This window comes from Sturnus vulgaris, chromosome W, assembly GCF_052056855.1.
Source record: "Sturnus vulgaris isolate bStuVul1 chromosome W, bStuVul1.hap1, whole genome shotgun sequence".
Lineage (NCBI taxonomy): Eukaryota > Metazoa > Chordata > Aves > Passeriformes > Sturnidae > Sturnus > Sturnus vulgaris.
Window position 1 is genome coordinate 63226680 of NC_142282.1, and position 17783 is coordinate 63244462.

The following is a 17783-nucleotide window of genomic DNA, read 5'->3' on the forward strand; positions in this document are numbered from 1 at the left end:
ATCAAATTATCCATCTATAACAGGGCTCACTCTCTTTTTCGTTGGGGATCAAGTCGGTGACTGCATAGTTGGTACAGTGAGTGCATCTGTCCTGGGACACCATTGTCCTGTGGTTTTGGGGTTTTTTTCCCAACACTGCAACCAGGGCCTGCCTGCTTGTTTCCCTGTTGCTCGGGAGTTCAGAGCCAGCACGTGTGGTGCCGCCTGGGACTGGGACTGCCTTCTGCTGGGCCCCTACCTGCAGCACGGTAGGCGCAGCTGCTCTGGTATATGTTTGGCTCTGAGACTCTGATCCGCTGAGGTTTCTACACTGCAAAACTGCTTGGGTTTTTCCCTGCTTCTCGTCTGTTTGGGGATCCAGAGCCAATGGTGGGGGTACCGGAACCAACTGCTGCCCGTGAGCTTTGCAAAGGAGCAATTGCCCCCTTCACCCAAACTCCTACCACCACCTCACCTCAGAAAATTTCCAAACCCCCATCAGCATGCCCCTGAGGCCACGGGCAAACCATATGTGCTGGTTACACTTGGGGGAAAATAGAGAGGTTTTTCTCTATGAAAAATTCTTCTCTGAGTTGATGGGACCAATTGGAGGCTGGTTTGGTTATTGACAGCCTGAGGAACCAATTAGAGAAAGTTAGTTCGCTCCGTGAAAACACATTTTGAAGAAGGTAACCTGGAAAAAAGCTCTATTTTCCGGCAGCAGTGCAGGTAACAGGGCCCTGGCCTGGCTCCACTGCAGGCCTGCGGGCCTGGCAGGGGGGGCAGGGCCGGTCCCCCCTGTTTGGGGAGCTGGCATGTCCCGGCAGGGAGGAGCGGTGGCCATCAACAGTAAGTGCTGTAGCTGAGACCCAGGGAGGCTGATTGAGGTCCCAGCCGTTCCCCCTCCTCCCCCTTTCCTAGCTTGAGCCGGCCCTTTCCAGCACGGCCTGAGTTTCCTGAGATCCTGGCACAGCTCCAGCATTGCAGCCTTGCATTCCCCATGTGAAATCTTAACTCTTTCAATGCTCAGATAAGACTTGCAGACTTTTCAATTCTCCCCTGAGTGAGAAGGGAAAAATAGAAGAGCTAAGTTTCTTTAAATGGAAAGAGAATAAGAAGATGCTATGAAGGTTGGCTGAAAATCCTTTTGCAAGCAGTAAGAATAAACTGAAAATTCCTATAAACCATGGAAAAAGACATGGGGGGGGGGGGGTTGTAGTGTTCCATTTGATAAATTGTTGATTAAAAGCACCTGTGTTAAAAATCCTTTGCCCCAAGAAGAAAAGGGATCTCTACTTTTAGAGATAATGCATGAACAGAGAGAAAGAGAACTGTTTTTTTTCCCTCCTTGTAAAGAAGTCCCTATGGCCTGACAAGAGGAAATTTCTCTCTCTGAAGTGAACTGAAAAGGACTATTTAAGTTAGGAACTGACTGAAGTAGTTTTTCTGTGTTTGTTTTGTTGTTATGAAGGCTGGGAGAGGGGAGGAGGGAGTAGTCTGAAGATCTTATTCTAAATTCTTTTTTTTTTTCTTTCTTTGTGTAGTTAATAAATTTCTTTTTATACCCTTTTAAGTTTTAGGTCTGCCTTGCTTTTGCTTCTGGTTCTGTCTCACAACAGAAAATAAATATATTTAAATTGACAAATCAAAACTGACACCAGAGCAGTCCCTCTGCCTTGCTGAGAGCCAACAGCACCCCCTGGAGCTGCAGGGGAGTCACAGCAGTCTCTCTGCCTTGACACGAGAAAACAGCACCCCGTGCCGGTTGTGGCAGTAACTACACTAAAGGGTAAATTGCGTGACAGGCAAGAAAAGGCTGTTATTGGGTTCTCTTCTTTTTTTGTGTTCTTGCTGTTGTTTGTCTGTCTTGTTATATATATATATATATATTCTAGTAAGGAACTGTTATTCCTTTTCCCATATCTTTGCCCGAAAGCCCTGTAATTTCAAAGTTATAATAATTTGGAGGTGTTGTGTTGCGTTGTTTAATGTTAATTTTCCTTCTGTGTTGATGGTTCGTCCCAGTTTCGTTCCCCTAAGTTAAGTACATAATGGTTTTTCCCTTTCCCGCCTTTGTCCTAATCAGTCATCCTAAACCCCTCCCCTTTATCTGGAACCTTCCCTGTCCCTCACCCTAAACCCTGCCCCACTGGATGTCAATCCCTTGTAGCCCCTCCCTTTGTTCTAGAAGTTTCTGTGTCAAGCATTCCCTTTTGTATCCATGATTGGTTGTATTGTATGTATCCCCACCCTCGGTTTACCTTATTGGCTCAATGTACCCCTTTCCCCGCCTTCTGTACCTCCCCCCGTTAACCGTTATTGGCCAGAGTTTTGTACCCTCCCCTTGCGCCTCCCCCGTACTTAAGCCTATGTAGAACCCCTCAAGCTGCCTTTTGCGGTTCCCTCTCCCAACCTCCTGACCTGTTACCTCTTCCTCCAATAAATCCCTTCCCCCAGAACCGTTAAAGGTCTCTCCTGCGCCTCTTTGTCCCTCCCTGACGACTCGCCCAGGCGTAGCTGTTGCTACACCCCTTCTGCGGCTCCCAGAGTGGTGCCGGGGAGGGGCCACTCACCGACGCAGGCTTCCCGGAGCTAGCCAGTAGCCCAGGTGAGGTGGGCAGTGGGTGGAAGATGCGTCATGGAGGGAGGGGGTCATCTTTTCCATTCCAGGAAGGTTCCCGCCTTCCTTGGCAGACACCTGTCTTTTAAACCAGGACAGAAGGGTATAAAAATATTAGACTGTGACCAAAGGAGGGCAACAAAGATAGTGAAAGGCCTGGAGGGCATGACTTATGAGGAATGACTGAGGACACTAAGTTAATTTAACCTAGAGGAGACTGAGGGATGATCTCATTGCTGTCAACGACTTCCTCATGAGGAGGAGAGGAGGGAGAAGTGCTAATCTCCTCTCTTGTCTGGTGACAGGACAGGAGGGAACGCTTAAAGCTGCAGCAGGGGAAGTTCAGACTGGATATTATGAAGAAGTTCTTCCCTGAGAGGATGGTCAAGCACTGGAACAAGCTCCTCGGGGAAGTCGTCATGACTCCAAGCCTCTTAAAGGTCAAGAAGTGTTTGGACAATGTTCTTAGATATATGGTTTAACTTTCAGGTCACCCTCTGTGGAGTCAGGAGTTAAACTCCTTGTTGGGTCCCTTCCAACTCAGGATATTCTATGATTCTAAGATAAAAAACAAGTGCAGATGTACTTCATTTTTTGTATTTGCATTTCTGCTTGCATTTGGAGACAAGGTGCAGAAAATCAAAAACTGATTTAAAAAAACTTTCTGTTTAGTATACCTTCCAGTAGCCCATCACTAAGCACAATGTACTTTACCATGAGGAAAGACTTGGATTTCTTTTCACAAGAAAGAAAAATAAAAGCAATTAAACAAACGACTGATAGGCAGTGATTCATGTTGAAACTTGTTATCAGGTTGTTCTGCAGGACTTCAAGACTTCCTTCCCTCCTTCCCCTCCTCCTCAGCCTCCACAGAGAAAAATTCTCTCGGTGACGGGGAACAACAAGCTTCAGAAACATCCCAATAATTTTAAAAAATGCATTTTATTGAAACTTCAGATGCACTGTAGGAAACTTGTGTTTGTGTCATGGTTTAACCCCAGCCAGCAACCAAGCCCCACGCAGCTGCTTACTCCCCCACCGGCAGGACCAGGGAGAGAATGAGAAGGACAAAATCTTGAAAATTCATGGGTTGAGATAAAGAACGTTTAATAGGGAAAGCAAAAGCCATGCATGCAAGCAAAGCAAAACAAGGAATTAGTTCCCTGGTTCCCACAAGCAGGCAGGTGTTTAGCCATTGTCACATTCCTTGGGGGCTTCTCCCCTTGCAACAACCTTATTGGCTTATCTGGATAATAGCGTGGCTGTATTATAAAGTGAGACGGATACAATGGTGTGCCAGACATATCCTTTAATCCATGTGGTCCGAGAAGCAGTATCCAAAAACTATGTTATTCCAAGGACAGACAGTGACCAAAGACAGGGTTCAAGGGATCGAGTTCACAATACATAGGGAATACCTGAGGGCAAAGGTCCAATCCCGAAGGACTTGACCTTTTATGGCAAAGGTCTCAGATCAACCAAGAATTAGGGCTAGGAATAAGATTTACTTTGGAATGAGCTAATTAACATCTTCACAGTGCCCAGTTTGCCAGGGTCTCAGGTTTATGCCTCCTATCTCAGTTGATTCAATTACCACAAGCCATCTCCAGGAGAGCAGCGTCCCATCACATGTAGCGGTGACTTGGGAAGACAAATGGCATTATTACAAACATCTCCCGCTCTTCCTCCTTCTTCCCTCCACTTTATATTCTGAGCATGTCGTATGGTCTGGAATATCCCTTTGGTCAGGTGGGGTCAGCTGTCCTGGCTGTGTCTCTTCCCAGTCTCCCATGAATCCCCAGCCTCCTCACCATCATGGCAGGACTAGGAGCAGAAAAGGCCTTGGCTCTGTGCAAGCTCTGCTCAGCAATAACAAAAACATCTCTGTGTTATCAACATTGTGTTCAGCATGAATCCAAAACACAGCCCCATACCAGCCACCTGGAAGAAAATTAACTCTACCCCAGCCAAAACCAGCACAGCTTGCCATGAATAATATTTAATAAACATATATGAGTCATTAGTCAGGAGTGAAAGTGTGAAAAGAAAACCTGTGATACCTGAATTTGATCAGGTTCCTGGGAGCACTGCGGTATATTAGACATGCTCTGAAGTTTATTGCAGATATTTGTAATGCTGTTCCTTCAGCAAACCTTTTCTAAATACATCCTGAATTGCCAGCTACTCTGCCATCTTGCTCACTACTGTCTTTTTAATGTGCCTCCATGCTAAATTAGAAATCTGGAAACAAAGTTGTCTGAAGAATGACAAAAAAAGGGCTCTTGCTAGAAAATTTGGCTTAAACTTGTGTAATTGGGCCTTCAAAATACATACTGATACATTCATGGACAAAGACTCTCAAACTAGTTTAAGTTAGAAAGTGGTATGTTTATTAAGACGCCGGCAGGCTGCACAAGGGCAATCAGAGGGGGCCCCAATTCCACAATCCTTCTGCCCCTCGGGGTGGTTCCGGAGGGAGAAAAACACGTCAGCATACGTCACTTCTTCCTACTTCTGCTCCCGTCTCAAGAAAAGCATAAGCTGTAACAAAGTCTCATAATCTAAAGTTCCAGCTGGAGGCCATCTGACCCCTTTTTCAAGCCTGTAAAATGGCCACCACTGTGTACAAAACTTAACAAGAGCCTTTTTGTTCTCTGCGCCACCGTACCCTGCTAGTTCCTTCCAGTGTGCCAAAACACATCCTAAAGGACTAGTTTTAAGGATCTCTTTACTCTGATTAGTTCTCATCACTTCTCCTCCCCTTAACAAAAACAGCACTCTAATTCTTATTATCTCCTCCTTTGCTTCTTGTCTTGCTTCCACCCAAACCTAGCTTCACAGGTCCTTACAGTCCTTTCCCAGTCTTCTTCTCGCACGGCCCACAACTCAAGTACTGTGATTTTCCACACACCAGCTTTAAAATCTTTGGTTCTAAATCAACTTCATCAGGGAGCTGGGCACACTCTCTGTACCGGTTAGCAGAAGAACAGTAATAGCGTCCCGTGCAAATCTTACACTGCCATAGCACCCACGCATGATGCCAACCTCTAGATGCACCAAAAACTGCAGGAGACTTCCCACAAATACAAGCTATTCCATTTACCTCTTCTTGACTTTCTAAATTCTCTACAGCCTGGTGCTCCCAATCCAAAGCCACCAGTTTTCCAGCTTTTACTCTTCTCTGCTAAAATGGTCCTATCCTTTGTCTGTTCCCAAAAAAAGTCCACGTCTCAGCTCCCAAAAAGAAATCCGCTTTTTCCACAAACCTTTTTCACTAACTTCACACTCGATGTGCTGCACTTATAACTTTTGACACAAGATGGCAGTGTTGCGTCAAAAAATACACTACAGCTCCAAAACACTCGACTCGGAGTCACTTCCACGCAAACTAGCATCACAACCTTATTATTCCCGCGGGAAATACTTACAAACACACTATGCTAAAGCACTCAAACTCTATATTTCAAATTCCACAAGCAAAAACCTGATCAGCAAACACTGTCCCTATCGTCTCTCGGAGTCCGGACCTGTTTCACGTGAACACCGAGTGTTACAGTAGATACCATCTCCCGTAATCAAAGCACACACACATCACAGTCACAGCGGGGAGGGTTGTTTTTTTTTTTTCACAACCACTCTCGCAGTCAAGACACATTCACAACAGCATAATAACCATAGACAAGGGTTTGCCCTTAAAACTGCTAGCCCCAAATTGATAGCAAACTGAGCCCTTTACGGCACAATCAAACTGCAAAATCCCCCTCTGCCAGAAACCAAAGCCCGAGCCCCGAGCCCCGCCCCCGACCAGGCACAACAGCTCCACAGCTCTCTCTGCCGGCAACCAAATACAATTAACATCTTGCAAACACACTACATAGGCATAAATTGTGCGTGGGAAGTCTCCCACGGCTTACCAACGGCCCTTTCCTTGAATCGTAAAAAAAACCGGTATAATCACGGACAAAGACCCTCTAACTAATTAAAGTTAGAAAGTGGTATGTTTATTCACGGGCGGGCGGCACGGGAGTCACCTCCGAAAGGCGTGACCGCCCCGAACAAGGTTCTTTGCCATCTATTTAGTCCCCAAGATCTTACATACAATACATATGTATAACCCCAACACCTCCCATCCCCATCCAATATTAAAATGAGCCCATTAGTTCTTCACGCATGCACAGTTCTTCTCTTGAATTGGGTCGGTGGTCTCGAAATGGGTCAGTGGTCTCGAAGGATGAAGTCAAGAGAGTCTTCATCAGGTCTCTGTGACCCTCTGGCACGATCCAAGGCCCCGTGCTTCATGGTTAACGGTTTACTCATTTTACGTTCTTCTGTACGTAAATTTATAATAGCAGATAATTATACCAATTAGCTCTAGCCTAAGCATCTAGTAATTATTAACCTACCATTTACCTACCTAACTTATATCTTGGTCATGGAAACTACTTCTACTCTTAGCAAAAATTCTAACTTTTTAAAACCATGATTCATCTTGACCATGCGTATGCCTCACAGGTCACTGTTTAAAACTGCTTCACTTTTTAAACAAGCCGTTTTGTCCGGAGTTTTAGTAGTCAGGAGTCCTTGTCTGCTACCGGAAGAACAGTCCGAGCGGTGGAACCCTCTTCTTCCAGGAATATTCCGGGGACGCCCCGAGGGGGTCCACCACCCGAGCTGGTCTGACAGCCGAGCAGAACCTTGTCCTGCCGCGGTCGCCAAATTGAATCGTTAAAACCGATATGTTCACGGACAAAGACTCTCTAACTAGTTAAAGTTAGAAAGTGGTATGTTTATTAAGATGCACGGGGGTAATCCCCTAGAGACGTGGCAGCCCCGTATAAGGTTCCTTGCACTCTATTTTTTTCCCAAAGTCTTACATTCCATGCATATGCATAACCCCAGCACCTCCCATCCCTGCCCTGTATTGAAATGAGGCCAATAGTCCATCACGTGTGGGCAATTCTTCTCTTGAACTGTGTCGGTGGTCTCAAATTGGGTCAGTGGTCTTGAACGATGAAGTAAGGAAAGTCTTCATCAGGTCTCCGTGACCCTCTGGCACAATCCAAGGTCCCCTGCTTTGTGATTGATTGATATAAAGTCCAGGTGTTAGCCATTGTTCTACTGGTTTCAATCTGTTCTTATAACGGTTCACTTACTCCATCTCTTTCTATAAACAAAACTGAAACAAGCTCATAATTGGAAACAACACCTCTATTATCTCTAGCTTAAGCATCTAATAATCATTAACCTATCGTTTGTTTATCTAACTTACACCCTGATCAATATGAATTGCTTCTAACCCTTATCTAAAATCTTAACTCTTTAAAATCATGATTCATTTCCATCCTCTCTCGTGTAAAAGAAAAAGACAGAGTGAAGACACAGAAAAAAACAACAAGAAAACATCAAAGTCAGACTAAAAAAAAGAGTCAAGTCCCAAATAGGAGGGGATGAGGAGATGCCTTAAGCTAAAATTCTCTTGTAAGCTATAGACGCTAATATATTAAATATCCCTATAAGTCATAAAAGAAGCATAAGAGGTAGAGTGTTCACATTGTAGACATAAGCAAAGTCATCTATGCTGAACAAGCAAATGTTAAAGTAGCTATAATTCCATGAAAAGTTTGAACAGAGAGAAGAGTGATAAAGACCCTTTGCCCCCAGGGAAGAAGACCTCTGTTCCCAAAAATAAAGATGATCTCAGAGTTAGATAAAAAGAACCTTTGCTTCTGAACTACTCAATCCTTAAAAGTGTACCCCATTAGCTAAAGAGTGAGCCCTCAAAAAGAGTTGTAGGGAAAGCTGTAAGTCAAGGGGAGGGACTTTTAGACAATGATCAAATTTCCATTCTCCCGAGTTGCTGATTTGCTGTGGCATTAAAGCCACAAGAGAACTATTTTCGTGCAGAAAAGTCTCCATAACATGACAAGAGAGACTCCTCTCCCTAAGTAAACTAAAAAAAAAAACTATTTTACAAATAGTAAACTAATTTGTTTCTATACGTTGTCAGGGTAAGAGAAAAGAAAGTATAAAAAGGGCTTGAAGCAACCTGGTCAAGTGAAAGGTGTCCCTGCCCAGAGTAGGGGCGTTGAAACGAGATGATCCTTAAGGTCGCTTCCAACCCAAATCATGCTATGATTCAATGCTATTTTTACTTCAGTCTTTAACAATACTGATAAACCTTGGGCTTCCCAGTTTCCTGAGTCAGAGGACCATGAGTGCGGGAACAGTGACTTTCCATTTGTGCACACTGAAAATGTAAGGTACCAACTGTATCAGTTGAGTGTTCATAAGTCCATGAGGCCAGATAGGATTCATCACAGAGTACTGAAAGAGCTAGTAGATGTTACAGCAGGACCCCTCTTGATCAGCAGGACCCTGACCAAAGGTCTTTGGAGTCTGAGGAAGTCTCTGCTGACTAGAAGCTAGCCAGCATTATTCTAATTTACAAAAAGGGCTTGAGGGAAGACCCAGGAAACTACAGACCTGTTAGGCTAACCCCAGTACCAGGAAAAATTATGGAAAATATCATACTGGGTGATATTGAAAGACATTTAAAGGACAATGCAATCACCAGGCACAGTCAACATGGGTTCACAAAGGCAAAGTCCTGTCTAATTGGATATCCTTCAATGATAAGGACATGCACATAGTAGATGAAGGGAATGTGATGGATGTAGTTTCTTTGGATTTTAAGAAGGCTTTTGATACTGTCCCTCACAGCATCCTTCTGGACAGGTTGCTTAACTTGTTCATCAATGACTTGGCTGAAGGGGCAGATGTCCCCTTGACAAGTTTGCTGACGACACAAAGCTGGGAAGAGTGGCCGATACCCCAGAGTGCTGTGAAGACCTCCAGAAGGACCTCAACAGGTTGGAGGGATGGGCAGAGAACTGTCTGAAGTTCAACAAAGGCAAGTGCAGGGTCCTGCACCTGGGGAGGACTAACCCCAGGCACCAGCACAGGCTGGGGGCCAACCTGCTGGAAAGCAGCTCAGTGGAGAAGGACCTGGGCGTCCTGGTGGACAACAAGTTGTCCATGAGCCAGCAGTGCCCTTGTGGCCAAGAAGGCCAATGGGATCCTTGGGTGCATTGGGAAGAGCATTGTCAGCAGGTCAGGGAGGTGATCCTGCCCCTCTACTCAGCCCTGGTGAGTGAGGTACATCTGGAGTTCTGTGTCCAGTTTTGGGCTCCTCAGTACAAGAGAGACATAGAGCTCCTGAAGCAGGTCCTGTGGAGGGCGATAAAGATGATTTAGGGACTAGAGCATCTCTTATGAGGAAAAGCTGAGGGAGCTGGGCCTGTTTAGCCTGGAGAAAACTGAAAGGGGATCTTATCAATGTCTTTAAGTAACCGAAGGGAGGTGTCAGAAGATGGACCAGGCTCTTCTCAGTAGTGCTAAGCAATAGAATGAGATGCAATGAGCAGAAATTGATGCACAGGAAGTTCCACCTGAATATGAGGAAGAACTTTACTGTGCAGGTGACCGAGCACTGGAACAGGTTGCCCAGAGAGGTTGTGGAGTCTCCCTCACTAGAGATATTCAAGAACCAGCTGGATGCAATTCTGTGCAACGTGCTTTAAGAAGACCTTGCTTGAGCAGGGAGGTTGAACCAGATGAACCCACTGGTGGTCTCTTCCAACCTTAACCATTCTGTGATTCTGTGATATAGACTGTGAATTAACATCTTTCACATGTAAAGCATACCCATTGATGAAATGCAGCAGAGAGCAAATCAGACAGTAAAGAATAATGGATATTTCCTTCTCTAAAACAAACAAAACAACACAAAAATACCAACACCACAAAACAAACTAATTCTCATTCTTTTCATAGTTAGACCTTCTTTACTTCCTTTTTCTGGCCTTCTTTACTCTTCCATATCTGCCTATGTCCAGTCCAATATGTGCTTATGGACAGGTTTTCAGACAGCTGCTTTAAAGCTAAGATCAAACAACTTCAAATACATATTTCAACTTTTCTGTGATCAGAAAATTCTGAATATAGTCAGTTATATAACTCACAAAATTTAAGGTTAAAATTCTCTTTTCAATTGTCACAATAAGTCCTTGTTAAACAAGAGATGCCTCTTTAGCTTAACTTCATCAAAACTCTGTAGATAGTTTATGTATGATTCTACAAGCCAGACCTGAATAGGATCATCCTTATATACAGCTAGCATTGGTTATTTTTCTTAACTTTGCCATGCAAATTTATTTACTATGCAAATTAAAGTAATGGGAACCTCTTGTGATACCTTTGCTTTTAATGAAGTCTTCCTATTTTCCCAGTATACCATTTTAGAAGCAAAGAGCTTTTCTAATATACCCACTATTAAATGCAAAGTTATGCTTACTTTTTTAGACACAATGAAACTAAATAATATATGAAACTACAGCGATAGAAAAGTAGCTGCATGACATCTTTACCAAGCAGTAATTGATTTCAAACCCTTATAACAAAAAAGAAATTGGACATCTTCAAAAGTGAGTGCCTAAAAGACTAGAGAGACAGTGTTGAGTGTGCAAACAAAGATTCTATTATGCCATTAAACCAAGTGTGATATATCTTTTATTATTGAAGACAAAACATTTTTACCCACTACAAGCCTTTTTCTGCCTACTGCCACTTTTAACAATCGAAGTCTTCTCCAACAAAACGAAAAGTTCCCCTATACTAAATATGTCCCAGTGTTTTACCACTACTCAGTTAGTAATTGTTATTACTAGCTGACAGTAGTTACATAGTTAAATTAATTATTAATTGCATCTCAGGTAGCAAACTTAGCTCAATGGTTCATTGTACAGCTTAGGTCAAATTTTAATTTTTCTTAAATTCTAATAGAATTTGACTTAAAATATTGCATCTCTGTTTTACTTACATAGGTCAAGTGAATCTTGTCTCAAAAAATGTTCAACGGAGTTCAGATTCAGCATCTTAGTAAAGTTTGGCGCAAGTCTCTTCCCTCTGTACTTCACTTTTGCCCTTTCCATTTGACAGTTGCCTTTTGCAAGTTATGGATTATATTTTTAGAAGAATATACCTTCTTAATAACTATATATCTCACTTTTTAAAAGCAAAATTCCTATAAGTCATACTCTAAGGTCAAGTCAAATTAGTTACTTTGAAGATCCAAAGAGTAATTGTGAAAAAGTAGTGATTATTCTACAGAAACTACTTGCTATCACTTCCCTATCAGAGCTTCATGTTCAGCGCAGTGAACCTACTCAAACAGAGTTTGAGTTTAGCCAATACTAACCATACCCCATAAATTAGTACATTAGCTGAAAAAATTCAAACTAAACCCACCATAGATCTCTTTTGTTCTTCTGCCGATGTTACCGTTCTCAACAGCACCCAGAAGGGAAAGCATATGTAACTTCTTTTTAAAGGAGCTCAAAGCATGTTAGCAAACATACATGCCCCCTCATTCTCCTTCCCCCAGCAGCTGGTCTCACCCATCCTTTCTGCAGCCTAATGAGCTATAAGACTCCTCATAGCTGTATATGGTTTAATAAAGCCAAGACTGGATTTCACTCTCCTTGTTTTTCCTTAAAATGTATTTTTTTAGACTAGATAAAAACATTATAATGGAAAATAATGTGGCAAGACAGAAAGTCTGCAGAATGATTAAACATTAATGTAAGCTGTTCTGTAACAAATATTGCTGCTATGTGGGCAATAACCCTAAATAATTGCATTCATTATTCATATTCCAGTTATTGTTTTTAAAGTGTACATTATTTATACTGTAAACTCCTTAACATGTGATTACATGCTAAGGTTTTGTGCTATTTTATAGTCATGAACTCTGTGAATACAGGACAAAATACGCATCATAAAAGCAGGTGATCTGGTTATTTTACAGCTTCAACTCAAATTTTTCAGCGTCTTAGCATTAATATGCATGCTTTTGTTCAAAGCTGCTTTTATGTCTAACACAACAAACCTTTTCCATGTATTTCCCGCAGTATTTTATAGTTCAGCGGTACAACATTGAACTGCTAAACAATACTATATATATTTGCAGTTCATGTATAAGTTCACTGTAAAGAAAGCATATGAAAAATAATTCCTTTAAACCTGTAGAAATATTCATGCTACTATGTCTGTTGGTATTATAAGGCTATCTCTTGTTTATTGCAACTTGAACTTTAATTGTTAAGGATTTCAAATATTTGGGGATAATGGCAATATTATTGTAATGCTTATTTTGTCTGTTTTTAATCTATCTTAACTCTATTGTTAATATAATTTTAGCCTAGGAATACTATATAGTATACTATCCCATAGGTATAATGAAATAACCAGTGAATAGCTTTACATTAAGATTATGTATTGCAATTTGATGTCTGCACTGTGAGAACTAATGGCACCCGTGGAGCTGGAATTGCTATTATTATTCTGAGCACACTTTGAGTATGTATTTCCATAGCAACTACCAAAATGTGTTGATATTTGCCTTCAGAATGAATGAAGAGCAATGTCTTGGGGTGATTTTATGATGCTACTAATCACCCCCTAATCATCTGCTTTATGCCCAGAAATGTCTGCACTATCTTTAAGGTGAACCAGGGGGTGAGCCCAGAGCCTGGGAGCCCCAGGTGTGGACTCTGTTCACTCTCTCTCTCTGGCATGGTTGGCGACTAAACGGATTGTTATTGCCTTTTCTAGATTAATTTTTGCCAATTTAGGCAAGAAACTTCTGGGGTTTTTTTGTTATAGTTTTTGGGGTTTTTTCCTTCTTCTGTCCTGGAGGCTTTTCACCAGCAAATCCTTTCGTCAGCTTTTTGGTTTTTTTTTCTTCTCTCCGGCCCTGGGAGCCTGCGGGGCGGCCCTGGCTGGTCTGAACCCTGAGAAAGACCAAACCAACAAAAGAAGAGACATAAAAATCCACCAGTTTCACCTGCTGTGAGGAAGAAAACCAATACCAGAGAATCATCAGGTTTCCCATCTGCTCTTCGCCTGGCTGCTGCGGGCTGCTGTGTGAACTCCTCTTCCCCTGCCCAGAGACAAAAGGGACCAGTCGCCATTTTATTTTCCGAGCCATGTGGTCAGCCCATGTATTTTTCTTCCCTGGGAATTTATGAGGGTTTTTTTTAATCTTTTGTGTGTGTGTGTGTGTGTGTGTGTGTTTTGTTTGTTTGTTTTGTTTTGTTTTTGTTCTACTGTGGATGAGTGTAGGCGCGTGTGTGTTGGTGGAGGTAAGTTTCTGGGAGTTCATATCTAGCATTTATTCAATTCTTTTCTGTGCCTTGTGGGCACCCTCCCCCGTCTTTTTTTTCCTGTTAAACGGTTCTCTTTTTTTCACTTTGAGAAGAATGTCGGATTTGTCTTACAAACAAGGTGTGGATCTGCTGGTAGATAAGACTAGCACAGAGAGATAAAAGAAACAATGGGATGAATTCCACTGATTGATGAATGGAAAAAGATATTTGCCTTTACAAACAAATTGTAGTGCTGCTGATAAATGAAATTGGATATTGAAAGATGATGTTATAAATTCACGAGAAATTATGATCTCTCCAATGATTATTGTTATAAATGAGAAACAAAAGTATCAATATTTAGCAAAATTTAGATTGCTTTATTTGATATATACGGATCAAGCAGCGCTGGGGAACATGAGGGGTCACCGCCCACTCCACGCTCCATCGAACCTTGGTTTGCAGCCTCTTCTTATACTATGGTTTCTCGTTGTAATCAATAATTTTTGGTTTTTTGCTGTCATAATTTTGCCAGGTAAGCAGTGGTGGTCGAATAAACATCCTTATCCAAATTCACAAAGTCTCCGGTGATAGTCAGTCTCATAGATAACCATCTGGTCTTTGTAGATAATCACCAGCGAAATCTGGAAGTCTGGTCCTTGAGATAGGCAGCATTGATCAAACAAAGGCAGGAAAGACTACCGGGAAGCCTGATTTTGCAAGCAACTTATTTGGAAAACATAACATAATGTGAGGTTAGTCCTCTGGGTGCTCTTAGGCACCCAACTTCTCGGGTTGTTTTCTTCAATGAGCCAAGCAGCTAATAGTTGATATAAAGTTGTTTATTGCAGAAGCACATCAGTTTCAATGGCAATAGCAAAATGCAATGGCAAAATGCACCAGCTCTCCCTAATGCATGTTCTTAATATAGAAACTTCCCAACAAGCTGAGACGCAAACTCGGACCACTACTTCTTAACCTATGAGCATTCTAGTTTCTTAGCATGCCAGGCTACGTATAAACTACATACATGGTCTATCTTGTTCTATCTGAAAAATGCAAGCAATATTCTTACTATAGCTTTATTATGTCTAAAACTATGTTCTTGGAGCCTCCACGGAAACACTAGTTTCTAGGACTATGTTTTTCAACCTTCACTAGAACTCGAACTTCTACACTTGTATCCAAGACCTTTATTCACTAAAAGCACTTAAAACATTCCACTTGCTTACTTGCTTGCTTACTTATACTAAAACCTAAACTTTCATCTCTGCCTTATGTGTGAGTGGCTTAACATACTTCAATCCATCCAAAGGCTTTAATTCAATCCCTGAACTCTGATTTCTCTCTGAATTCTTCAGAGAGACTCCTAACTTACTGACTCCAATAACGTAACGTAACGTAACGTAACGTAACGTAACGTAACGTAACGTAACGTAACATAACATAACATAACATGGTGATTTAAAACAATGATTTAATCCTATATTTTCCTTTATCTAGTGTCCATGCTTTACTTCAGACCTTAGTATTCTGGTTTATACAAACCACAAGACTTTTGTGATTAACATGAATCTTTTATTAATTATCACATTATTTAGTAATAGAAAAAGCAGCAAACAAACAGAGCTGGGTGGGCCGAGGAGTCACCGCCCCACCACGACGCACACCACATAGCATTAGTTCAGCTTTTTTATACAGTCTGAGTTTTTGTTTTCCCAGTAACCCCCGCCTTGTTTCATTTCCTTGATTTCACATTGGTGATTGTCTTCTGCACAGGTGTTGGCTGTTCTAGGGAGTTGTTTACCCTCTTTCCAGACACTATTTCTGCTTAGCATACAGCATTTGCCTCGTAACACGAATCACACATACATTTTTCACAATGAAAGAAGCAATGGGGAAAAATTATGAATTCTATAAGAATTAAAAGGGAGGGTTATACATTAGAGGGGAATCTTAGGTATCAGGCATTCCAGAAAGTCTGTACCTCTCAAGTACCTCAGCCAATGGGGAAAGAGAGAGGGAAATGTGGCCAAGAAAATAGGATAAAAGGAGGCTGCGTCCTCCAATAATTTGAGAGATCCCAGGGGAATGTCCCATGGCCTCTCCCTTTATTCGAATAAAGCAAAAAGGACTCCTCTGTCTCCTTTTTGGACATAAATCTCTGGTGTTTGTGGATTAATTTTCCTGACAGTATATTCTTTTGCACAAAAGGACTCATCTTTTTCATTACCAAAAACATGCACAGAGGAGCATATTGGTTCCTATTATCAAATATTCCAGAGCAAAAGGCTGTCATACTAGGTGAATGGTAAAAAAAGCCATTTCTGATAGGTCTCTCAGGTATTCATAATTCCTGGAGTGGGTGGCAGGAAATCTGGAACACTGGTGTGAACTCAAGTCTCTCCTAAAATCTGTCACACTGACAAGGCTTTCCCCTCTGGTTCTCCAATGCAAAGAATTCCAAATGCATACACTCCAAATACATGCTGCCGTGCACTCCTGCCTGGGATGGACTTCTGACAGATCAGCTCTTCTACTGGGGGATATGCAAAATCACAGGAGCATGACATAAAGCAGAAAGGCAGATTGGAAGTCACCTACAATATGCCAGGCAAGTCCCTGATGTCCCAAAATAGTGAATACAAGAGTAATACAGCAAACAAGATGACCCCCATGCGTTGCCCATCCCCACAACCTCTGGCTGGGAAACTTCCATTCAAACAGCCAATCACCCTTCCCTTAGAAACATGGTGGCCAAATCAAATTGCCTACTGCATACAACGGGTCCTGGACGTCACTTTCCCTAAACCATGCCAGAGAATTTTCTCTGCCTAACTGGCATAGATCCAAACCTGCAGTGCTGGTACAGGTGGAGTAACTAAGGATATAACCCCACTAGATAACAGCCAGTTATAGGGTGTTACCACAAGTCAGAAGACTGCTTGCAAGTTGCAAAATAAATATTCAGGAAGTTTATTTAAAGCTGAAATAACTCATACTAAGCAGATAATTGTACAGCATTATTATTATTATTATTATTCACTAAAATTTCATACCGTATCAAGTAACAAGAATTTTTTAATCAACATGACATATTCTTTTGTAAATGTCCTCGGGTGACTTTGTGATGTTGAATTGTATCCCCATTTCTCTGTTTAGCCCAGAAACAGCTTTTGTACCTTTAAGGCTGTATTTGAGAGTGAAGAGTGGGGGAGGAAGGAGAAGCAGTGGAATGCCTGAGGCAGTTGTTTTCAAAACATAGAGATAGGAGTTTCATCGCTGGTCTCCTGGACTGTGTTGCCATGGTGGACAGTGGGAGAGAGCTCTGCTTTTAGTTAGTTTTTGACTAACTGAAGCAGAGAAGTTCTCCAGAAAGTTTTTTTCCTTTTTCCTGGAATTATTTGAACCTGATTTGGACTGGAGACCCAGGGGGAGCACCAGGAACTTGCACCTGAGGCCCACCAGGGCCTGGCCTGGGCAGCAGCATTTTCCAGCGCCGGAAGGACTGGTAACAGACTGAGCCAAGCTACCACCCACAGGAGAGAGATTTTTCTGAATTTGTCATCTCTTCAGAGCGGCGAGAGGTTTTGTTGTTCGGTTTTATTTATTTATTTATTTAATGCTGGGCAGTGCTTTGCCTGTTGAATAAACAGGTTTTTTCCACTTCTCTCTGAGGAAATTTCTTCCTGAACTGCTTGGGGGAGGGGCTGCTTGGGTTTGCTTCCTCGGGGGGGGGGGGGGGGCTTTGGAGGTTTTCTCCCAAATTTACCCTAAACCAGGACAAATACATTTGATTGGCCACCAACGTGTGGCTTGAGAAAGTGGAAAAAACCTGTACTGATTGCATTTTGGTTGTAATTACTCTATATTGGGACAAAGCAGTCAGTAGCCATGTTGTTTGAATTCATAATGTCTCTTGGGGTGGAGGACTTCCCGTGTCTCTGGTCCCTAGGCTTTTTTGAGGTTGTAATACCTTT

General features: G+C 42.2%; 2 long non-coding RNA genes across 2 annotated transcripts; one reads left to right on the top strand and one right to left on the bottom strand.

The window, feature by feature from the left end:
• The first annotated feature begins 707 nt into the window (after window positions 1-707).
• LOC148220280 (uncharacterized) lies at window positions 708-3590 on the top strand. Its single transcript, XR_015798967.1, has 4 exons — window positions 708-1135; window positions 1554-1768; window positions 2437-2587; window positions 2905-3590. It is a non-coding gene; the product is annotated as an uncharacterized LOC148220280 (long non-coding RNA).
• On the bottom strand, window positions 3523-11794 carry LOC148220281 (uncharacterized). The gene is made up of 2 exons (XR_015798968.1): window positions 4660-11794; window positions 3523-4458 (listed from the first exon to the last, which is right to left on the bottom strand). It is a non-coding gene; the product is annotated as an uncharacterized LOC148220281 (long non-coding RNA).
• Between the last annotated feature and the right edge of the window lie 5989 nt (window positions 11795-17783).